Genomic DNA, 26,544 nt, shown 5'->3' with positions numbered 1-26,544 from the left:
AAACATTAGAGGGTTCCGCATAAGATTAAAGACAGGAGTGAGACATCTCTTTTGAAGAAATTATCTTAAATTTTTAATAGAAACTGTATCTTTAACAAATTTAGCCTCCTTGCACTGGATCTTTTCTAAGGAATTTATATGATATATTCTATATTTTATTTTATTTATTTTTATTTAAATTTAAATATACAGAATAAAGAAATATAATTGCAAAACAATCAAGATAAATAGATATAAAATAATACAAGCAATATAAAAAGAAGTAGTATTAACAAAATTTGAGACCGAATGAGCAGCGCTCGTGCTCGGTCGCAGTTCAGATATAATATTAAAATAAAAAATAATAATAATAAAAATAAATAAGTAAAATAAAATAGGAACTAAAATATAATTACAGCGGCAATGGAATTATATAATATAATATTAACACTAGAGAAGAATAATATCGCACGTGAAAAGTAGGACTAATATATATTTCAAAATTATAGAATACAAATATAATATAGGTTGATTAATTCATACACATAGGCTATAAATTTATTTAATCAAATTGAAAATATTAACACGTTTCTAATTTTCCTGTTATATGTTAGTGGGTTACATGTTAGAAGTTCTGGGTGTAATTTAGTTAAAGCATTGTACAACCGAGGGCCAAAATTTATGCTATGCTTTAGACCAGCAGATGTGTGACATTTAGGTTCTACTAATGTTGAATTAATATTTCGTCTTGTGTCATAATTGTGTGTCTGTAATACAAACTTATTACGATTTTTATGATAAAATTTTAACAGCGTATACTTATAAATTTGTTCAATATTAAGTTTATTAAATTCAGAATAAATTAATTTAGTTGGATAATCGAAACGTTTCTTCAAACAAAGTTTAATTATTCGTTTTTGTAGTAAATTTAACGGACTAAGATTAATTTTTGTACTTCCACCCCAAACAATTATATCATATTGAATGATAGACTGAATATTGGCCAAATAAACATTTCGTAGAACTCTAATAGGTAAGTAGCATAAAAGATTAACGAATTTATAAATTGTTTTACGAAGCCTCTTACAAAGATAAGTAATGTGATGAGGCCATTTTAAATTCTGATCAATAATGATACCCAGATATTTGACATACGTGTATTCTTTCAAAGGTGGACATTTACAACTTTTGGGATCTAAACAATTTTCACTGTGCATTATTAGTCTATATTTATCGCTAAATTTTAAATTTTGAACATTGGCAGCTGTTAACGAAAAAGGAACTAAAGTTGATTTAGATATATTTAAAGAAAGGAAGTTGGAATTAAGCCATTTTTTAACAATGTTAGCACCTATATTAGCATTTCTATATGCTTCCTGCCAAGAAAAACCACTGAAAATAACTACTGTATCATCCGCATATGAATATATAGATCCATTAAATTTTTCTAAATTTATATTTAGCAGATCATTAACATATATTAGAAATAAAATAGGTCCCAAAATTGTTCCTTGCGGCACACCTATATCAATATATTTGTATTCACTAAATTGATCTTCAATTTTGGTCATTTGCCTTCTGTTACTAAAATATGATTGGAATAATTTTAAAACCATACCTCTAACTCCAATAGTATGTAGTTTGTCCAAAAGTAAATTATGATTGATAGTGTCAAGAGCTTTCCGTAGATCCAAGAAAATACCCAAACATTTGTTTCCGATATCTAGTTCATTGATAATTTTTCCAGTAACATTAATAAGAGCATCATCAGTAGAAATATTATTGCGGAAACCAAACTGATTTTTAGAGAGGATTTTATGTTTTTCTAAATAATTTATTAATCTATTCTTTAAACATTTTTCAAGCAATTTGGAAAATGTTGGAAGTAAAGATATAGGTCTACAGTTATTTAAATTATTTTTATCTCCAGATTTGTATATTGGAATTACTATGGCACATTTCAAAACATCTGGGAATATACCTTGCACAAAACATAAGTTAAAAATATAAACCATGGGTTTTAATATATATATTTGATAATAATTTTGAAAGTATTATTCTTAATTCCATCTATACCAGGAGCAACATTATTTTTTAACTTCTTAACCAAAATAATAATTTCATCTTCAGTTACAGGGAAAAGAAACATGGAGGAAGCTAAATGTTCATCTTGTGTCTCATTTTGTAGAGAAGAGTTAAAATTTGACTTATTAATGTTAGAAGTAACTTTGTGTCCTAGCTCTGAAAAATAATTATTAAATTCGTTTGCAATCTCTTTTCGGCAATTTAATATTTCACCCTTATCGTTTTCTAACTCTTTGATTGGCTGTTTATTTTGTACATTTACATCTGTAGCTTCATTTATAACTTGCCAGAATTTTTTAGGTTCATTTTTGTATCTATCAAATTTGGATTCATAATATTTAATTTTCGTTGTTCGAATGACAAGAGTTAACATATTTCTATATGCTCTGTAGTAATTTTTTAGTTGTACGTTACTTGGGATATGAATCCCAACATGTTGTTTCATATTCCATTTACTGTCGCACTAACGTTAAGTAGGCCTATGCTGTTTCTCTCGATTTAGTGCTACCTTTTTCAAGGTTTTCATAATAAAGTGAAGTGCCCTCCATGCTTTCTCCATAACATTGTCAATCTTCTCACCGTAAGAAAATTTGGACTAAAATATACACCTAAGTATCTACAACATTGTTCCTACGGAATTACAACACCATTGATTTCATAATTAAGGCTAATTTCCTCTCAAGTTTAAATACTATTATGGATTTATTTTTAGAACCATTTATCTTCATCCTGTGCACTAAGGCCCCATTATAAATTTCATCTAAGACCTTTTGAATAACAACCACATCTGAAATATCTACAATTTTTCTGTAGACAATGGAGTCATCTCCAAATAGTCTCACCTCCGATGTAGCCTAATATATTGGAATAAGTCATTTACGCATATTATAAAGAGGAATGGACCTAGAACGGTACCTTGGAATACTCCTCGACTTACATTTCCGAATTCTGTTATTCATGACTAGACTTCGTGGAATTGCCACGAGAATCGCAAGGTTTACTGCGCACGCAGTATAGACTGTATGAGAAGGGGGCGTGCAAAGGATTGAGTATGCCTCTGATGTAAACAATGAGCAGTATACTGCGGTTACAATAAAACCTGTATCCTGCATTGAAGAAATATAATGAATGATCTTTGAAGTAGGAAATGTCTAAACATGTAAATACACAATTATTTTATAGTGAGATATATTAACTCTTAAAATTTAATCTAAGATACTCACATCATTTTTGAATATGTGCATTGGAGTGAAGAGTTACATACATTTTGAGCGACTGCAAAGTAATCTCCTCCGATGGTCACTTAAACAGTTTTTATATTGGGAAATGTACGTTCAACATCACACGATGTAATACGTGCATATTTGAAGAACGGAAATTTACTACTATTTAGTACACCAACTTCAGACGTCTTGTCGTTACCTGATAGTACATCATTTATAATACGAAGATTGTGAATAGGCAGAATTTTTAGCAATAATGTTTCTCAACTCACATTTCACTTTTTCTGAAATTAGTGAATTGTTATTTTGGATAACGGTTTGTGATACTTTATCCACTATATTAAGGGCTTCTGAGAGTTGTAGTTTAGACGATTCTAACAGAATGATGCTTTTGGACACGATTTTAAAATTAGAATCAATGAACAGAATATCTTCCAATAGCTGTTCAGAAGGCAATGATTTTATAGCTGCAATAGCGGAACTGTCTGTCCTATCCAATGCATCAATTACTTCCATTATTTTGCTGTAATGTTCTGCATAATAATTAACAGCATCCAACCACGTTCCCCAACGGGTCAAGACTGGCTGCGGGGGTAAGGGTATTCCAGGGGCAATTATTTGGAACAGCAACACTCTCATTGTAGTATGTTTGATTGAATTCTTGTCTACACTGAACAAATGTTAAGCTTTGACTATTCCAACCACAGTAATGCAAAAACAAGTGCTTACATAGGTATACATTAGCTGTAGCTGCTCTATCTAAATGGACCGGTCACATCTCTTAACATGAACTGCTTATACTACGCGACCGGGCGGTCGCTCACCTCCTCTATACTACCGTACATCGGCAACCTGATTGCATGCTGCGTGTGGCAATTCAACGAAGTATATTCATGACTAATCTATATCTCTCTGGGTTCTATCTTGTAAGAATTTTTAAAAATCCAAACACAACCCTTTCATTTATTACTAGCTTACTTAATTTATGTATTAATAATATGTCGTGTTACATGATTATGTCTCGTGACCAGAACATAGTACGAAATGAAAATATAAAAATTGGAAATTTATTCCTTGGAAATTCAAATTTCTTGGAGCAACAGTAACAAATATAAATTACACTGGAGAGGAACTTAAGCGTAGAAGAAACACGGGAAATGCTTGTCATTATTTGGTTGAGAAACTTTTGTCATCCAGTCTGCTTTCAGAAAAAAAATGAAAATTAGAATTTATAAAACAGTTATATTATCGCTTGTTCTGTATAGGTTAGTTGTGAAATTTGGACTCACTTTGAGAGAGGAACAGAGATTAAGAGTGTTCGAGAATAAGTTGTTTAGGAAAGTATTTGGGGCTAAAAGGGATGTAGTTGCAGGAGAATGAAGAAAGTTACACAACTAAAAACTGCTCGCATTGTAGCCTATTCTTCACCTGACATAGTGAGGAACATTAAATCCGGACGTTTGAGATGGGTAGGGCATGTAGCACGTATGGGTGAATCAAGAAATACATATAGAGTGTTAGTTGGAAAACCGGAGGGCAAAAGACCTTTGGGGAGACCGAGATGTAGATGAGAGGATAATATTAAAATGGATTTGATGGAGGTGGGATATGCTAGGGACTGGATTTATCGTGCTCAGGATAAGGATGTTTTTTTTGTAACAGCCTGTACTGATGTGTTAGAACTATGCAGGTGTTCAAGCAGCCACATGGAGAAATATGAACAACATACTGCACAGCAATGCAGTAAAAAGGAAAAATGATCCCGGTAAACGAGATTAAATAAAATAATTAGAATTTACATTTCATATATCTTGCTTTTTAAATAAACAGATAAAGTAAATGTAAAATTGGTCCACCGCTGTGAAGCAATGGTTAGCACATACAGCCATGAAACGAGCGGGCCCAGGTTCAAATCCTGGTTCGGACAAGTTACTTGGTTAGGGTTTTTCCTCAACCAATTGAAACATAATTGCTGGGTAATTTTCGATGTTGGACCTCGGACTCATTTTGCCATCATTAATTCACATATCATCATCCATACAATAGCCCGGATTAAGTTCACCTGTACGGTGTGCTGTACTTGTACAAGAGCGCGGCCGTTCCGCTACCCAATCATTCACAGAATAGGAGTGGTAAGCATAATAAGCCTCAGGCTGCAGTGCAAGCCTTCGGGTACTTCAGTTCTGTACAAGAGGAAAAAAATAGTAAAATTATCTGTTTACTCGTATTTTGTTACAATTTTACTTCATTTTATCATCATCATCATCATCATCCTTCATGCATTAGGAAATTGATTCCTGTAGCAGCTACTGAAATTGGTCTATCCATCCATCTTCATTTTACAATACCTTTATTAAATGATCATATTCCGATATGCTGTACCGAGATCAAGATATAACGGAGGGAGGAGATACATGACGTCCTCCATAAAAATAGGCTGAAGGACTTTACTAATAGACATTAGTAAGGATGTAATTGATATTTTATTATTGAAGTGTTGTATCAGTGAAGAAGTGTGATGTGTCAGTGAAGTGGGTTGTATCAGTGAAGTGTGTTTCCGTCAGTGAAGTTTTATAGTTTATAGTGGCAGTGCAAAATATTTGAACTGTGAAATGTTTACGAAGTGTTAGTGAAATCAGGATAGAATCAGTGAAATGTGTCGTAGTTCCAGTGCAGTGAGTGTGTTGTCAGCGAAATGAGTGCAGTGCTGAAAGATACTTGTGCAGATATGAACATATCATACTCGTGGGTTTTAGTTCGAACTTAAAGTTAAGATACAAATTAGATTTACTTTAAATGTTATTTTAAATCATCGTGCTTCATTTAATTTAGGATGCTCCTTGTTATTATTATTACTATTATTATTATTATTATTATTATTATTATTATTATTATTATGTTTACTTACTTCCTGGCTTTTAAGGAACCCGGAGGTTCATTGCCGCCCTCACATAAGCCCGCCAGTGGTCCCTATCCTGAGGAAATTTAATCCAGTCTCTATCATCATATCCCACATCCCTCAAATCCATTTTAATATTATTTTCCCATTTACGTCTCGGCCTCCCAAAGGTCTTTTTCCCTCCAGCCTCCCAACTAACACTTTATATGCATTTCTGGATTCGCCCATACGTGCTACATGCCCTGCCCATTCTTTATTCTTTATTTCTTTATTTATACTGGCAGAGTTAGGCCTAAGGCCATAGGGCCTTCTCTTACACTCTACCAGGTCACAAAGTATACAAGCAGGTAAAATTTAACAAAAAGTTAAAGAACATCTCAAACTTCTGGATTTAATGTTCCTCATTATGTCAGGTGAAGAATACAATGCGTGCAGTTCTGTGTTGTGTAACTTTCTCCATTCTCCTGTAACTTCATCCCTCTTATCCCCAAATATTTTCTTAAGCACCTTATTCTCGAACACCCTTAACCTATGTTCTTCTTTCAAATGAGAGTCCAACTTTCACAACCATAAAGAATAACCGGTAATATAACTGTTTTATAAATTCTAACTTTCAGATTTTTTGACAGCAGACACGATGATAAAAGATTCTGAACCGAATAATAACAGGCATCTCCCATATTTATTCTGTGTTTAATTTCCTCCGCTATCATTTATATTTGTTACTGATGCTCCCAGGTATTTGAATTTTTCCACCTCTTCAAAGGACAATTATTATTATTATTATTATTATTATTATTATTATTATTATTATTATTATTATTATTATTATTAATTTCTTATTAATTGTGTTTATTATTGTCATTATTGAATGTAATTAGTTACCACTGTCACCGGGTATATGCTCACAAATTTGACCATATTACACCCTCGTTCAAATCTTTATCCTGGCTGCAACTTAGTAACCGTAGAACACTTCATTTCCTCTCTCTTCTGTTTCGAGTTCTCCACACTTCTATTCGAAATTATCTTCTTTCCCGGTTTAACTACTTGTCCTCCAATCACAATCTAAACACCAGGTCACAGGAGAGCCAAATCTTAGCAATTCCTGCCCATAGAACATCCCACTATTCATCCTCTTTTACTGTCTCAGTCCCCCGTGAATGGAATTCTCTACCTCAGAAGATTAGGGGCTGCCAGACATTAACCACTTTCAAGAAAAGGCTAAACGATTTCTTACGGGCGCAGTCAAATTGAAGTTATAGTTGTGATCGAGTTTAATAATTTAATTTAATTTAGGTATGACTATCATTATTATTATTATTATTATTATTATTATTATTGTTACTATTATTATTATTATTATTATTATTATTATTATTATTATTATTATTATTATTATTATTATTTTATTGGTGTTGTGAAGATGAAAAGAATTGTCAATGTATTATATTGTATTGTATTGTACTATTGTATTGCTGTGAATTGTATTGTATTGTATTGCATTGTATTTTATTGTATTAATTATGTTATATTCATAGCATTGTAGTGATTTTCTATCATACTGGTTGAGTGGAAGAGAAGGCTGAATGGCCTTAACTCTGCCAGTTGAAATAAACCATTATTATTATTATTATTATTATTATTATTATTATTATTATTATTATTATTATCATTATTATATCTATTTGCAGTGAGAATAAATATATACATATATAATCTCGTTATATCGAGGTTCTATAGTTTTGCTTTGTCCTCCCCCCCCTCCCCACCCAAGGAAACGTTTCTCCCTCCGCCTATGACGAAGACTCTCTTTTGAAGTTGTGAATTTGCACTACCCTCAGAACTTGAAGGTTCAGGATAAACCACAAAACATATGGCTCTTCCATACAATGGCATGAGTGCCATGAACCCTTCGTGAACCATTAACGCCTTGCTTGTAAGACTTATCTGAACTAATGCGCACTCGAGCAGAAATATGCTGCACTCGAAATAACGAAAAGGTAAACAACATTAATTGTACAAATAGAGTGGCGCAGGGAGTGGCAACTGCACGCAATAATTTCCGTCATCTGCAGAACTGACACATTGCAGTGGGTTCGTGGGACATCCCCCAGCGGCAGCCACAAGTGGATGTTGTACACGGGATAACTATCAAGTATTGTAAACACTGCTCAGTCCTTTATGGGAGCAGTAGACTTGTTTCTTATTGGATGGCTATTAAACTGGAGTCACGTACAGCATATGGCACGGCCCGGTGTTCTCCCAAGTTCACTGTCGCCAGAATCTATTATTCTCCATGACTCAGGACTTCGTTGGTGTCTGGTTGTAAGATTTGCATATGACATCTATGTATGTTCGTATTTCAGTTTTCAAGGGACAAGTGAACTCGTGGTATGAATGTTGTTTACCTATGACCTTATGCGGTTACAGGAATTTCTCTTTCCCTGATAAAGAATTGAAAATGAAAGTTTCTTTACTTTCTCAATATATGTTGACTATAAATAAGCGAAAGTATTGTGGTAGTTTAAAAATAGATTTTGAAATGTTCGCTAAAATTCAAGTTTTCAATAAGCTTAACACTAGTACAAAAATATTATTTTTGGTCATAAATCTATCCGTATTGCCCAACAATTTTTTCTCAATTATTAGACCTATTTTACTTTTGTAGGCTATCTATTAGTGACTGTATCCGGAAATCATGTAAATGAAATATATTCAATTCAATTCAATTCAATTTATTTGGCCATTAGACATACGGTTTTAGGCTTCGTCAGAATACACTGAAAAAACATATAAATACATTTAAAAAAACGCTAATAACAGAAACAGTAAAATTTAAGTAATACAATGAAAACATGAAATAATTTGAAACTTTTAAATTGAAGAAAACTAATTAAATTGCAATTAAACTTATTTTTTAAAATACAATTTCATACAAATTTGTGTTGAAAAACTCAGCAACAGAATAAAAAGGATTATTTAATAACCAATTGTAAAATATAGTTTTGAAACTATTGATTGGTAATTTATAATATTGACTTGGGAGCTTATTATATAATTTCATCCCCAAAATTAAAACGTTTGTGTTGCTCTTGTGTAATCTACAATATGGAATATTAATTTGTTCACTATTTCTAATTTCATGATCATGTATATTGGTCACTAATGAGTAATTGTCGATATTTTGTAGAGTGTAAAGTACTAGATCATATATATATATATATATATATATATATATATATATATATATATATATATATATAATTTATGATTGTTAAAATCCGTGATTGTCTGAAAAGTGGCCGACAATGTTCCAGATAGTTTGATTTACATAAAATTCTAATGGCTTTCTTTTGTAAAATCAAGACGCTTCCAATTTTGGTTACATTTCCCCAGAAAATTAGGGTATATCGAATTATCGACTGAAAGAAAGAAAAGTAGGCACATCTTAAATAATTTTGAGAAACGCAAGTAGTTAATTTCTTTAGCAAATATAAAACTCTTGATAGCTTTGTTCATAATGTATTCGACGTGCTTATCCCATGTTAAACTGGAGTCTATAAAAAGTCCCAGAAATTTTGTGTAGTTGAGTCTGTTGTCCTTATTTATTAGATAGTTTAGGCTGATAGTTAAGTTGATAGTTTTTTCTTGATTAAGCAAGAAACCATTAGATTCAAACCATAAAGCCATCTGTGATAGAGTGTCGTTGTTGAGAGCATGTAATTGATTTAGAGCAGAGGAAGAACATAGTATAAATGATTGGTTGATTGGCAAACTTACTCTCTTAAATTACATAAGCAACTGTGGCTTACAGCTGTTACGGTGCTTCTTCACACCATCCTCAGAGCCTACTAGATCTCGGCGTCATCTCGAACTTCGCTGCCTGTTGTGGGGGTGCGTTTGCGTATTGAAAATTGTTGAAAAGTGGAGTCAAATAGTATGTGTGTGTTCTGAAATTGATCTGTGTGTTGAGAATTCGATCGTGGTGTGTTTTAGTGTATGTGTGTGCGAAGTTCGAGATGACGCTGAGATCTAGTAGGCTCTGAGGATGGTGTGAAGAAGCACCGAAACAGCTGTAAGCCACAGTTGCTTATGTAATTTAACACGAGTAAGTTTGCCAATCAACCAATCATTTATATTTAAGTGTTAAAAGCAGTGTACGCAAGATTCAAGATGGAAATATAATAATTTAGTAAAAACTTAAAATTGTATTAGTCGACACGATAAAAGTGTTAAAATTTAAAATAGGTTATGTACTTTAGACAGACGGCCCGTTTCGACGCCAGTGCTGCGTCATCTTCAGTGCCCTACGAACTACTGTTGTTCCTTCTGATCTTGAATTCTGGCATTTGCATTCGTCAGTTGTAGGGGTGGGGTTGTGTTGCTCTTATAGTTGTTTGTGTGTTGTGTATTATGATATCGAATAATGTGTGGGCATTGAACTGTAATTTTGTATTAAGGGGAGGCAGAGGTGAATATTTCAAAATCTACAAAATTTATCCGATTTGTTTGAAATTGATCGTGGATACTAAGTATGTTATTAGTAATGGAGATATCAAGTTTCAACTTTCTAAGTACAATAGTTCTGTAAACATTAATAATTTTATAACACTTTATATCGTTTGATATAAAATGCTTCATGCACCATATTGTAAGAAATTTTCAATATTTCTTTTTATTTATATGTTCAGAGAAGGTATATAAATAATAAGTATTAGTTTATTATGGGAATAATATAGTAATACAGTTATCATGGTTTTAATTTCATACTTTTAAGGGCACAAAATCAAAAACTAACATCGGAATATCAAAATAAAGATAATAAAAATGGAAAAAAAAAAAACAAATTTTCATTTTTTCTTCAGTTTTGTTCGAAAATCTCACCTCTGCCTCCCCTTAAGTATATATTGTGGGTGTGTTATTGTATGTTTCTATATTTCGTATTGTTCTAACATGTTTAACTGTGGACTTCTTGGTGTGATGTGTAGAAAATACAAGATATTATATAAAACAAATAACACAACGTAGAAATAGCTAAATAATCACATCAAACGTACAAATAAATATAATTCAACTGGCGTTTACAAACTAAAATGCATAAGCTGCTCACACTTTTACATAGGACATACAGGAAGATCCTTTCAAACAAGTTATAATGAACGCATTAAAGCTATAACCAAACCCTAAATCACATAAAATTACGCAGAACATATTATCAACAATAATCACGACTACAATAATATAGAAACAGATATGGAAATTCTACACATCACACCAAAAAGTCCACAGTTAAACATGTTAGAACAATACGAAATATACAAACATACAATAACACACCCACAACATGTACTTAATACACAATTACAGTTCAATACCCACACATTATTCGATATCATAATACATAATACACAAACAACCACCCCCACCATAAGAGCAGCACACCCCCACCCCTATAACTGACGAACGCAAATGGCAGAATTCAAGATCAGCACAGGAACAACAGTAGTTCGTAGGACACTGAAGATGACGCAGAACCGGCGTCGAAACGGGCCGTCTGTCTAAGATACATACCCTATTTTAAATTTTAACACTTTTAAAGTGTCGACAAATACAATTTTAAGTTTTTAAACAAAATGTTAACGTGAACTAGAATCAATTAATAATTTAGTAAACAGGTAGGTCCTTATTTGTAATCGAAAGTTCACTGCTGTGGAGTAACGATTAGCCTGCATGACAGTGAAACGAGTGGACCCGGGTTTAAATTCTGGTTGTGAGAAGTTGCCTGGTTGAGGGTTTTTTCCAGAGTTTTCCCTGAACCTAATAAGAGCAAATATTGAGTAACTTTTGGCACTGGACCCTGGACTGATCTGGCTAGCATTATCACCTTCATTTCTTTCTGACGCTAGATAACCGTAATAGTTGATAATGCGTCGTAAAATAACCAACTAAAAGAATTGAAATCAATATCTTAAAATCGCCATGAAACTCAAAATAGACTTCCACGATATTATTTTTCTTTTGTTTCTAGTTTAACATGGAGACATCAAGTGAGTAAGACCCGAGACTTGTAAACCTACAGTGTGTGTCGCAGGTATTTATTAGTTAACACAATAGTAATATGTGTTACAAGAGCGGTATGTTGACGTTTTCATGTTCGAGGAAAAGATTGAAAAAGCGAAACGTAGTTGAGCTTTTTTAATTTCCGAGAACATGAAAACAAACATACCGCTCGTGTATCGTACATTATTTTGTGCGAAGATCGTTTATTATATACCTGAAAAGGGAATTTCTAATTAGTTGCAATGAAATCTTCATCTTGGTTTCTGTTCAATAACGGAAACTTTGGAAAACAAATATATCTTCAACATTGTTCCTATAAAATGTTTTCTGTGTTTACTATACTCCAGCAGGCCGTGATATACGTCTGTCTTTTTTTCCCCCCAGTCTATGATGAGTCTGGAATCTTGTTTATTTTTTCACGGCTTCCTTAATGTTACTTGCATTACAAATGCAGTAACTTTTGTGGTGTTGTAGAGTTTACTTAATTTTTGCAAATATTTAAAAACAATACTTAACAGTGGTAAGTTTCCAATTTATAATTATTACTATATTGAACGTCTTTAAAAATAATATGTTAAAAGCCTAAAGCAGTAAAATGAATATGACGCTTAAGCGGTAAGAATAGGGAAATTGTTATGTGTGTTACGTTGGGAATACGGAATGTGGTATTTCACACTCACCGCGAATTGGTTGTGTGCGGAAAGCAAGCAAATACGCACGTTCTCGCACAAAATTACTTTTCCTTTTAGTTTAGGATATTCCATTTTCATTAGCCTCGGCGTTAATGATGTATGTATTACCCTTAGCGACGAGTGCATCATTGCAGTAGGATTAGGATCACTTTCGAAAACCAATTCATTACGAGTTAACCGAAACAGTGTGTGTGTGTGTGTATATATATATATATATATATATATATATATATATATATATAGAGAGAGAGAGAGAGAGAGAGAGAGAGAGCCTTGAATATCACTTTAAATTTCCGATTTTCGTAAATGGAAGAATAATATTAAAATTCTCCGGATAGACCACGGCCTCTCAGCCCGATTAATCCGTTATCTATAGGCGCTGACCGTGAAAAACCACATTCTAATATTAAAATTGATGACAGTACACATGCTGCTGTTTTATGTAAAAATATAGGTACTACTACAGTTTATAAATAAAGACAAGTAAAGTAAGTCGTGGGAAGATGCCAGTAGATGGAAGACGCAACTAAATTGTTATTTCCGTAATCTATAGTCCGGGTCAGCTTACTTAATACCCTAAGGGTGAAATCTAACCATTTTTCCCCTATTATTGTATATGCTAGTGGATTATAGTGATTTTCTAGTTCTTAGGTTGAATTTTCTTTTACCAACTTCGTTTCGAATTTCGGGTACTGACAAATACTACAACTGGCAGTTATTTTCTAACTGTTATGTTGTCTTCAATAACTTCGGTTTGCAGTAAAGTAAACTGATGAAAATGCAAGTACCTAGGCTTGCGAATTAATAATTAATTAGTAATACCGATACTAATATTAATATCAATACACAATTCAGTTCTGTTTCGTTGTGATTCCAATTCAACTCTCTATTCAGATAAGTGTAATTAAATAAGAAATAACTTATACACCCACTTCGTATGAAACATGCATGTATATATAGGCCTATTGATATTTTAATGAAATTCTTTCGTATTTAGATTTTTATTAAAATGTTCAAGAGTGGAATTAGCATGGTAGCGACTTCTCCAAGAAATAAAGTCGTGAAAGCATTTTAAATAAGCTATAGCATACATTTTAAGGTTGTGTTCTGTTTTCGGAATGCGTACTGATCATTTCACGTGATGAAACTAGATTTTTAGGTTAGGCCTCGTTAGTTAAAGCGATGAATTTCATGTTGCCAGACAAAATAACTTTTAATATCAGATCATACTTACTTACTTACTTACTTACTTACTTACTTACTTACTTACTTACTTACTTACTTACTTACTTACTTACTGGCTTTTAAAGAACCCGGAGGTTCATTGCCGCCCTCACATAAGCCTGCCATTGGTCCCTATCACGAGCAAGATTAATCCAGTCTCTATCATCATATCGCACCTCCCTCAAATCCATTTTAATATTATCTTCCCATCTACGTCTCGGCCTCCCTAAAGGTCTTTTTCCCTCCAGCCTCCAAACTAACACTCTATATGCATTTCTGGATTCGCCCATACGTGCTACATGCCTTGCCCATCTCAAACGTCTGGATTTAATGTTCCTAATTACGTCAGGTGAAGAATACAATGCGTGCAGTTCTGTGTTGTGTAACTTTCTCCATTCTCCTGTAACGTCATCCCTCTTAGCCCCAAATATTTTCTTAAGTACCTTATTCTCAAACACCCTTAACCTATGGTCCTCTCTCACAGTGAGAGTCCAAGTTTCACAACCATAAAGAACAACCGGTAATATAACTGTTTTATAAATTCTAACTTTCAGATTTTTTGACAGCAGTCTGGATGATAAAAGCTTTTCAACCGAATAATAACAGGCATTTGCCATATTTATTCTGTGTTTAATTTCCTCCCGAGTATCATTTGTATTTGTTACTGTTGCTCCAAGATATTTGAACTTCTAAACCTCTTCGAAAGATAAATTTCCAATTCTTATATTTCCATTTCGTATAATATTCTGGTCACGAGACATAATCATATAAATATCAGATCATACTAATCCTAATTGCCAACATAATATGCGAGCATTGCAGAAGGAAAATATACATTTCATAAATTATTTAATCATGTAGAAAACACCTCGCAACTTAAAGATGAAATGTGGTAAATAAGTAAGACATGTAGTTATTGTTATCGGTAATTACTGTATTATCTGTATTATTATTATTATTATTATTATTATTATTATTATTATTATTATTTCAGTACGTAGCATTGTAATTTTTCCCTCTTTGGTGATAACTGGCATTAGTTGGCAACACTGAAGAGACGGCCAAATTAGACTTTTAGGAACTACACTTACGTGATCCTCACCATATCAATAGACGGCTGTATATTTCAGTCACAGTGTATGAGAGGAATTCTACTGCACAGTCGTAAGGAATAAATAGCTCCTGCTAACTCAGGTTTAATCCGAGTAAACCGAGAAAGTTTGTAGATTATTACTGATGAGTGGGCTTTCCCTATTCGTTTGTGGATTTTCTCCTAACATCCGCATAAATAAGCAGCTGATGTAATACGTTCAATTCCAAACTCTGCTCGTTTCCCTGGACTTTCCTAATGGCATATTCTAGAGCGAGGCTAAAAAGTAAAGGTTATAGTGCATCTTCTTACTTTAGTCCGCAGTGAATTGTAAAAGCGTCAGACAGAAACTGGCCTATACGGACTCTGCTGTAAATTTCACAGAGACACATTTTAATTAAGACAACAGAATAATTAGTTCCATGCGTCTTTTAATCGTTTTTAAAAGAGAAATTAATGGACATGTTAGCAACAGATTTTAAGGTGTTTCACTTTTTTTGAACCTCCATGTATTTGTGTACACTATAACAGTTGAGATCTCAAAATTGAGAATGGTGTAGGTCATAGCTCCAAAACAGCTGAGATAACTCAGCACTTTGTGGACAGCAATCAAATGTGTTTGAACTGTTTGCCTCCTTAAAAGTATTGAACCTGCCGATCTGTAATAACCGCAGTCCAAACTTCCTTGTCCGCTCATAATAAGCAGTATTCACGCACTGATTGAACAGCAACTGACATTCATGTGGATGTGTAAAGCTAATTATATGGAAGGTTTAGCAACAACTTGTATAGTGCTTGATGATGCTCTAGCAAGCACTGGCTCCACCGAAAACTTTGTTAATCAAACATGAATTGCTATCACTTCACAACATGTAACTGTAATGGCATAACTCAAGATAAAACTTAGCATCATTGCATACAAAGGAGGACGATCAATGAATGGCTTGTTTGATATCGTGAAGCATTCACTTAATTGCTAAATTGTATAGATCAACGTTTATGTAGTCTTAGACGGCTCTGGTTGTTCGAGGACTTCAATGGCTATAGTATACAGAAATGTAAGCTAATACACTCGCTTTGTCCTGGATGACCGAGTAGTTAACATGTTCTCCATTCGACCTGGATTCAGTTGGTTCAAGTCCGGTAGAGACACTTAGGCCAGGTTTCTTCAACCTTTGTTAAAATGCACCTAACATAGCGTTAATTAACTGTAAGTTAAAAGCATGAATTGCTGTTAAAAATATTGCGTTTCTTCAACTTTACATTTCACATTTTAACATATTGTTTGTTAACTCTCTGTTAGGACCAGAAATTCTAGAGTTTAACCATAATCTACAACCAAGTATAGGCTCACGTCTGTTTTCTGAACTCTGACAATTGCGATTCTCGCTTGTTTCCGTTGTTTGATTCAGAGAGGATAGAAGTTTTTCTATTCTCTCAGGTTTGATTTCTACTTCTTTCCTCGTCTGTATCACAGTAGCGTGGAGCGGCGTATTGGTATTGCAATGGAAAACACTGAAACAAAAAGAAATCGTGGGACTAATTTCTCTTCGTTCGAAAGAAACCTTCTGCTGGAAATTATTTCGCAGTGTAAACCAATTAATGAGAATAAATAAACAAACGGATCTACGTTGAAAGCGAAAAGTGAGGCTTGGCAGAAAATAGCCTATACCTTTGCATGAACTTCTGTTCTGTCAAATCACTGAAATCATCCCCTCTATTTATATATTCATGGATATCATTTTCTAAATAATCCAGATTATATAAGTTCAGCATCTAACGCACCAGCCATATTGGATACTTCTATGCTAACAGAGAGTTAAATGATTTATCTGCATGAAATTGGGCAGTTAAATTAACATAGGTTTTAGCAACCTGTTACAACTAACAGTAGTTGAAGAAATGCTTCATCTGTTAAGTTTACAGTTAAAATGGAATAACACATTGTTGTAATTTAACAAAGGTTGAAGAAACCGGGCCTTAGGGTTTACGGTAAAATAAAAATTATTAGCAAAGTTACTTCGGAAGGTATATCGAGAAGGGAGCCTCATGTTATAGATTTTTATGGTACGCAGTATAGTCTTATTCATGAGTAAAGTTCTTGAGATAGTTACCAATTGTTTCTCAGCTCATCCATTGTTGTTTTTCACACAGATATGACTGTTGATTATTGTCTCGATTGATACTACAGAGTAGATGTCTTTTCAAAGTATGGTATTTAGTATTTATTGCTACATAAAATAAAACATTTTCCTTTTACCATAATGAAAACACTGTTAGAATGTAGTATCACGTCGATGTTCCACACTGCGTAATTAAGACAATGTTATGATTATGAGCAATTCAAGAGTATATTCAGTTAAACAATATATTTTGCGTTAACCAACGTTCACTAACATTTAAAATACTTCATCAATGCTCACGGAACATTCAATACCTATTTCGATATCATTTATGTGATCAGAAACAAAATTAAATCCAATAATATGCCTTCACAAACTGTCAAATTTACTAACAAATTTCATAACTAAAAGAAATAGTACCCAGGTTAGATTAAGAACTGCCTTATTACATTTGAAGGGTTCAGAACATAATGGGCCAAGAGCCATTTACTGAAGACGTAGAAAACAAGGGTTAAAATTAAGTTATTATCATAATTCAATGGAAACATATAGCAAGTAATATAAAGTATACACATTACAACTAAATGATATGTCAATCTTCATTAAACTATGTTATTCACTTAACTTTATCCCTTGCTTTCTCCATTTTAATAAATGGGGCTTGGCCCACTATGGCTCTGAACCCTTCATTTATTTGTAATGTATTGAAATAATATTAAAAATGACCTATCAAGTCTTCTTAAAATTAGTGAAAGCTATACAGGAGGAGAAAGAAAAAAATTAAAAGAAGATGCGGAAGAATAGCGTAAGTAGAAAGAGAAGTGGAAGGAAAAGAACAAAGATGAGTAGAAGGAAGAAGAAAGGAAAAAGAGGAGAAATAAAAGTTAGAGGATGGATAGGAAACGAGAAAGCGGGAAAGAGACAATGAAAAATGGAAGATGTGAATGGAAAGGAACAAAATTGTGAAGGACGGGATAGAAGAGAAAAGGAAAGGGGAGAACGGATTATAAAAGGGGAAGAAAAGTAGAGGAATTTATAATAAATTTTATGAAAGGAACTAATTGAATAAATGACTATGCATTCATTTTATAGAGTTTTCATATCTTATACCAGTAACATTACTGCAGATATGTGCAATCAGGATGTATTTATGAGGGTTTAAATGACCTGGACTTGCATCTTTTTTATTCTTGGACATGATAAGTAGGAACTGTGGGTGTTATGGAAAGTTCATATGAATACTTGATGTCTAAAGAAGTATTTTATTATTACAAAGTGAATGGTTGAATACTGATTAGCTCACTACATCAGTAAGTTAGGCATTATTGCCATCGCTGGAGTCATCCTCATCTTCCTGTGACAGTAATGAGTTGTACAAGTTTCATGCATCCTTGCTTAAATATTGATAATACTTCTTATATCATCCATTTCGCAAGACTTTACACGCTGCTTGCTTGTGTACAATGGAGTGGTAGCGAGATCACATCTGTTCTAGGTACTCACACGACTCACCATTCATGTTGTCTGATGTTTTGATCTCAAACTTGTGTGCACTACTGTAAGTCAGTACCTTATACTTAGATACGTGAACTTTCTGCCACTGTTGAGTACACTTTTTTAAGTAACCGTTTAGGAACTCTTTATGTTCCCTAAAATCGCCGCCTTCATGACCACAACATCATATTTCCGAATGACCATGTCATACCATCCTTGTGGTACCTCTATTCTCCCAACCTTTTTCTTCATCCTTTCAATGACCAAGAAACAACGGTCAAATGGTAGGTAACTGTGGTCTCGTATTGGTAAATAATGTTGTACATCATTGAATCTGTCATACTGTATTAAAGTATAGCGAAAGCTATTGGTAGGTGGCAGCACTGTTTCATAAATTAAAGTGTGCGTTATTCCTACTACACTGTCTACCAAAAAGTAATTGGGCACAGTTTTTGCCCCTTTAGAACCTCGTGGTACCATCTCTTGTTGTTATAACAGCAGCCACCCTGTCAGGCATGCTCTCCACTAGTTTGTGTAGGATTTCCACTGGAATGCGTCGCCATTCCTCTTGCAACATGGCACTCAGTTGGACAATGGAAGTTGGCTCCATGTTTCGGCGGCTACTATGCAGTGGTATGCAGACAATAATGTTCACCGGTTGGACTGGCTGCACAGAGTCCTGATCTCAATCCCATGGAGCACCTTTGGAACGAATTGGACCGGCGATTGAGATCTTGGGAGTTGCGGCCAACTTCCATTGTCCAACTGATTGCCATGTTGTAAAAGGAATGGCAACGCATTCCACTGGATTTCCTACACAAACTAGTGGAGAGCATGCCTGACAGAGTGGCTGTTGTTATAGCAACAAGAGGTGGTACCACGAGGTTCTAAAGAGGCAAAACAGTGCCCAATTGCTTTTGGTAGATAGTGTATTATAAATTTTATTAAAGTTCTTTGCATATTAAAAACCAGGTTTGGAACATTCAGCACAACCAGGAAAAACACGCTTTTCATTTCTGATTAAAATCCCAGTTTTGAAAATCCAGAAGGTCCAGGACAACCACGCTTTTCATTCCTGGGGCCACATTGTCAGTGCTTAAAAACATGGGTTAGAGATGGATTAACTTCGTTTCCATTCTCATGACTATGTGCATCACCAAGAAGAACATGTTCCCGCTTAAAACTATTTTTGCGTTTTTGATTTAAGTGGTTTTCAAACTGGGCATTCAATTAAAAGAAAAGGAGATGGCTAACAGTTAAAGTGTAGAAAGAAGAGGAAAATAGTAAGGATAGAAGAAACAGTAATAGTGAAGAAAAAATACGAAAAGAGGAAGAAGAAGAGAAAGACAGGAATGGAAGACAAAAGTTTGAGTTGTGGAATGGAAAATAAAATAGGAAATGGAAGTCAAAGTACATAAAGAGAAAGAGGGAAAAGAAGAGGAAGAATGCGGTGTAAGTTGAAAGTGAAGGAATATCCGAAAGAAATGAGAGAGATAGAAAACGTCAGAGATAACATATCCTGTTCATACAGAATTTTGAAATGACATTTGGAAAGGAACAGTACTCTAAGAGCGAGAAGGGGCATGTCGCTACTTCGAAGTAGTCGTAATGGTGGATGCATTGATAGTCTCGCTCAATTGAGTTTCGAGGCTGTTTGAATGTCAGGGCCAAGTTAGAGTTTTGTGCAATTGTATTAAGTTTGCATGAAAATTATTTGTTCACATTAATTACTACCCATTGCAATGTAATGGTTAAACAGCAACGTTTACTATCAGACTTTCAATAATACACTTCACGTAAATAAAATTTAATTACGAAATGTTTGCTGTTATAATATGGAGCCCCACCAAGGTGATGTAAAATTGATTTTGAGATTGATATTAGAGGGCTTGAGAGTAAGGAAAACAAAATATAGTATACTGTGTAAAATTAAGTAAACTCAGAAATGTCAAAACATGTAAGTACTTTTTCCTGATAACTCATCTTCGACAGAACGTAGTTCTGACCTAAGGAAAGTGGGGTTCTCAGCCAAGAACGATGGAATTATAGACGAAAAATCGTAACTGTCATCAAATTATAATTTTTATAATATTACAGATGAACATTTAAAGTGATTCTTCTCACATTAAGAAAATAAACGAAAAACAATGTAAGAAATTATTTCTGTAACTAATAATAAAATTACATAGACTATAAACTATATTACAAAACAAGGTGTACCTCTGACTGAGGTTCTGTGCAGATATGGAAATAAAATTGGGAGCTCCTTTAATGTATAAGTTTACATAGACCATAAAGTATATTACAAAACAAGGTGTACCTCTGACTGAGATTCTGTACAGATATGAAAATAAAACTGGGAGCTCCTTTAATGTATAACTTTACATAGACTATAAACTATATTACAAAACAAGGTGTACCTCTGACTGAGGTTCTGTACAGATATGGAAATAAAATTGGGAGCTCCTTTAATGTATAAGTTTACATAGACCATAAAGTATATTACAAAACAAGGTGTACCTCTGACTGAGATTCTGTACAGATATGAAAATAAAACTGGGAGCTCCTTTAATGTATAACTTTACATAGACTATAAACTATATTACAAAACAAGGTGTACCTCTGACTGAGGTTCTGTACAGATATGGAAATAAAATTGGAACCTCCTTTAATGTATAAGTTTACATAGACTATAAACTATATTACAAAACGAGGTGTACCTCTGACTGAGGTTCTGTACAGATATGGAAATAAAATTGGGAGCTCCTTTAATGTATAAGTTTACATAGACTATAAACTATAATACAAAACAAGGTGTACCTCTGATTGAGGTTCTGTACAGATATGGAAATAAAATTGGGAGCTCCTTTAATGTATAAGTTTACATAGACTATAAACTATATTACAAAACAAGGTGTACCTCTGACTGAGGTTCTGTACAGATATGGAAATAAAATTGGGAGCTCCTTTAATGTATAAGATTACATAGACTATAAACTATATTACAAAACAAGGTGTACCTCTGACTGAGGTTCTGTACAGATATGGAAATAAAATTGGGAGCTCTTTTAATGTATAAGTTTACATAGACTATAAACTATAATACAAAACAAGGTGTACCTCTGATTGAGGTTCTGTACAGATATGGAAATAAAATTGGGAGCTCCTTTAATGTATAAGTTTACATAGACTATAAACTATATTACAAAACAAGGTGTACCTCTGACTGAGGTTCTGTACAGATATGGAAATAAAATTGGGAGCTCCTTTAATGTATAAGTTTACATAGACTATAAACTATATTACAAAACAATGTGTACCTCTGACTGAGTGTCTGTACAGATATGGAAATAAAATTGGGAGCTCCTTTAATGTATAAGTTTACATAGACTATAAACTATATTACAAAACAAGGTGTACCTCTGACTGAGGTTCTGTACAGATATGGAAATAAAATTGGGAGCTCCTTGAATGTATAAGTTTACCAGGGGCGGCTTTCGAAGAGGGACTGCGGAGCTGCAGCACCTGCACACATATGTGGCTCTTGTCTCGTTTTATGTTGTGAAAAACATTTATTATACAGTCTCTATTTAGCAGCTCGAATTTTTTTTTAATATTTCGCTCTCAATGACATGCACGCAATCGTTAGTGAAGTCATTTCCTCCCCTGGTGCTGCCAGAGCGAAACCAGAGACAAGGACTATAGGGTGAAGCCACTTCCTCCCCTGGAGCTGCCAGTCTCGACTCGGATGCTTTGCGCGTTAGTTTTACCCCTCCTCCCTGCTGCCCCTTGCCGTGAATCCAGAGTTTCCAGGCACTGCAAAATTTGCAGCAGTTTGTCAGTAGCGCGCAGTTTTAAATACATTTTCTTTAATGTTGTGAGTATAACAAGTGCAACAGTGTTTAATTCTGTACAATATTTACAGTCTATTCAGTTCAGTACCTTAACAATTCAGGAGAAATGTGAAATTAAGTGCCCATCAGTTGAATCTCATAATGGAAAGAGCCGCTAAACAAAATACAAAGGATCGCATATTTTTTGATAATTTATCCAGTATCCCTGCTTTCTTCTCTCGATCTCCATACAGTCTGTATTAGATTAATGTGTTTCAAAGACAATTCCATCAGCTGGGGCAACAAGATGGATTTAAAATACGAACAGTAAATGTTGTTGATGAGAAGAAGGAGCCATTGCTAGAATGTTTCCAAACCATAATGGAATCTAAAACACCTAACATCACAATAAATGAGGCAAGCGCTCTGGTGCGTACTCTTGAATATCCTGAATTCAATTTCTGGCTCAGTTATTTTTTTCATTTATTGATGTATCATGTATATACATTATACAACCAACTATAACATCGCTAGTTAGATATTTCTAAGGTTCAAATCTGCATATAAAAAATTAAATTATGGTTTACTTAACGACACTGGCAACAGCAGGGGTTATATCAGAGTCGCAGAGGTTCTGTACAGATATGAAAATAAAATTGGGAGCTCCTTTAATGTATAAATTTACATAGACTATAAACTATATTATAAAACAAGGTGTACCTCTGACTGAGGTTCTGTACAGATATGGAAATAAAATTGGAACCTCCTTTAATGTATAAGTTTACATAGACCATAAACTGTACTACAAAACAAGATGTACCTCTGACTGAGGTTCTGTACAGATATGCAAATAAAATTGGGAGCTCCTTTAATGTATAAGTTTACATAGACTATAAAGTATATTACAAAACAAGGTGTACCTCTGACTGAGATTTTGTAAGGTATGAAAATAAAATTGGGAACTCCTTTAATGTAGCTATAAGTTTCGCTTACAGCACACTGACCATGTGCCGAAGACAAGCGTCCGTGTGTATATGCTATTTGTGGAGGGTCGTGTGAAATTGAAAATTGTTTTCTTCATACAGATGGACTCACATCAAGACTAGCTCCAAATTTTTAATTCCGTATCTGTACATCTAGTATCAGGCAGTACGATATGTGTCAGAGGAAGAACAAAATTATTGTATTGTTTGTATGCATCTGAAGTCTGATTAGTGTAATATGTAACTATTCAGCGATATATGCAACGGAGAAGGAAAGGAACTAACCACCCTATCCCATTATCTTCTGGCTTAGTTGCCTCATGGACGTACCTTATTGGTATCACTTATAAGGTTCAGACCTGTCTTCGGACAGTTGACTAAACAACAAAAACAATATGTTCATCAGGGTTCAATTTTAAGGCCATTACTGATCTCGAAATACATCAAAGACATTGTTGTTTTGTCTACTGTCCGAAGACAGGTTGAAACCTGAAACGTAATACCAATAAATAATGTCATGATGCAACTAAGTCAGAAAACAATGGAAAAGTGTAAAATATAGTAACTAGATTCTTTCTGATGATGGGGGGGATAGAATCCTGGACAGAGAATACCATACATAAAATTATTACTAACCTCATTCGATACGGCTCAACGCTTGGTCGCACTGAGTTGCTTGTCTTGCATCTTGATTATAATAATAATAATTATATCCATGAGCAGGCTTAAGATAAGATGTGTAATTCCTAAGTTATTGATTGTTGTCACCTTGTCGGTGATGATAATACATCAATATTATTATCTTTGCTTACTTTATACTGCACTTTATAAAGTATACTTGTATTAAAACAATTATATTTTGTGAGGGGGGAAATAGAAGTTATCCCTTGCGGGGATGTTAATATGAATTTATTAGAGGGGGATAACTTTCCAACAGGGCGGAAATCCCCCCCATCTCCCCGTTAATTCGCACCCTGTTTGTGTCTCTGATTACGATAAAACCTTACATAAATATGGTTCTTATTATGGCCACATTGCTGTATATTATTATATTGTACCGAAGTACATATGATATTTCCATGCAGATGTTCTGCGTCATCATACGATGAAAGAGTAATGGAACGGAGAAAAAAATAATATCTGCATGGAAATATCATATGTACTTCGGTACAATATAATAATATATATGATATGTGTAAATCACTTCGTGATTTAAGACGGCGCTTATTCCGTCGGATCTCGGCCAACTAGTCACTTATTACGAGTGCACCTCAGCACATGTATGGACTTCGGTCCTAGGTTCATAGATATCTATGACGTAGTGCAGAGGGCGGCCACTAGAGGGAACCCAAGAGTTGGAACTTAAAACTGAGACGATTCTTCCGACGCCGGGGTGGAATCCGGTGTGGCTTAGTGGATAAAGCGTCAGCGCGTAGAGCTGAAAACCCGGGTTCAAATCCCGGCGCCGGAGAGAATTTTTCTCCGTTCCATTACTCTTTCATCGTTGCTGTACTTAGAATATATTGAAACATCAATTTTAGTAGAAAAAAGAAAAATAGATCTACTATTAGAATTTTTAGTCTTAACAATACTGTATTAACTTTCTGTTTATATAGAGTCGTTGGAAAATTGGTGATAGCGATTTGGTATGTGGCGAAATGAGGCAGAGTATAAACAAATGTGATTGACATTCATTTTACAATTGAGGAAAATTCCGAAAAGGACGGATCCAAGTAATCAGCCTAAACGGGATTGAAACACATGACGAAGTGGTCTCTCGATCGGCAGGCAAACGACCTATTGTATGAGGTACGCCAGAGGCTATACGCGTATAGAAATTAGGCCTACATTATGTATTTGTACAAATTGTATTACATACGTAGATCTATCGACTTAAATTGTACGTTTTTTTTTAGTTAAATGTCCCTGATATTAGGGATTAGTATCAAAGGTAATTTCTGTGCGCAATCCAGGTAATGTAATTCAGAACCAGTGAGTTTAGACTGGAGAATATCAACAACCGAAGAACTTCACAGCCTCTAAAATGAACGCAACGCAGTTGCAGAAGTCAAAGCTGATAATAATAATAATAATAATAATAATAATAATAATAATAATAATAATAATAATCATAATAATAATCATAATAATAATAATAATAATAATAATAATAATAATAATAATAATAATAATAATAATAATAAGTAAAAGTTACAGTTAAAACGCGACATCCGTCAAACCCCGAAGTTTCTAGGAAATTCTAGTTCTGACAAAGCTCTTTTGGAAATTCTAATTTTCACTTACGTAATTCAGCTACATCTAGAAATAACAATCACTCTTTTGGAAATTCTAGTGTTGACTAATATAATTAAGTTAGATCTAGAAATAACTGATTGTTATTAGTAAAAACTCGTAACGATTTCAGAATGCGAAATTCGTCAAAACTCGAGGAAATTCTAATTTTCACTTACGTAATTTAGTTACATCTAGAAATAACTTATTAACGAAAAGTCTTTAGGAAATTGGTACTTGCACATGAGCATTATTATTACTATTGTCATTGTTGTTGTTGTTGAAATAGAAAATAATTTTATTACACAAATAATTATGTTATGGGATGCTTTAACATTACTATTTTTTGTTGAATTATGAATAATTATGTTACAGAACTCGGTATTATTATTTTTGATTCACAAGTCACTCGTTGCGACAATGCATGCCATTGTAACAGAGTTGCAGATAATTTTAGTTTTCACATACAAGCACCACTTTGAAACATTTTTTATTTTTTTTATTTTTTTTATTTTTTTATTTATTTTTTTTATTTTTTATTTTATTATTTTTTTTTTTTGCAAG

This window comes from Periplaneta americana, chromosome 6 (assembly GCF_040183065.1).
Source record: "Periplaneta americana isolate PAMFEO1 chromosome 6, P.americana_PAMFEO1_priV1, whole genome shotgun sequence".
Taxonomy (NCBI): Eukaryota; Metazoa; Arthropoda; class Insecta; order Blattodea; family Blattidae; genus Periplaneta; species Periplaneta americana.
The sequence above is the reverse complement of the archived record's forward strand: the minus strand, read 5'-3'. Positions refer to the sequence as shown.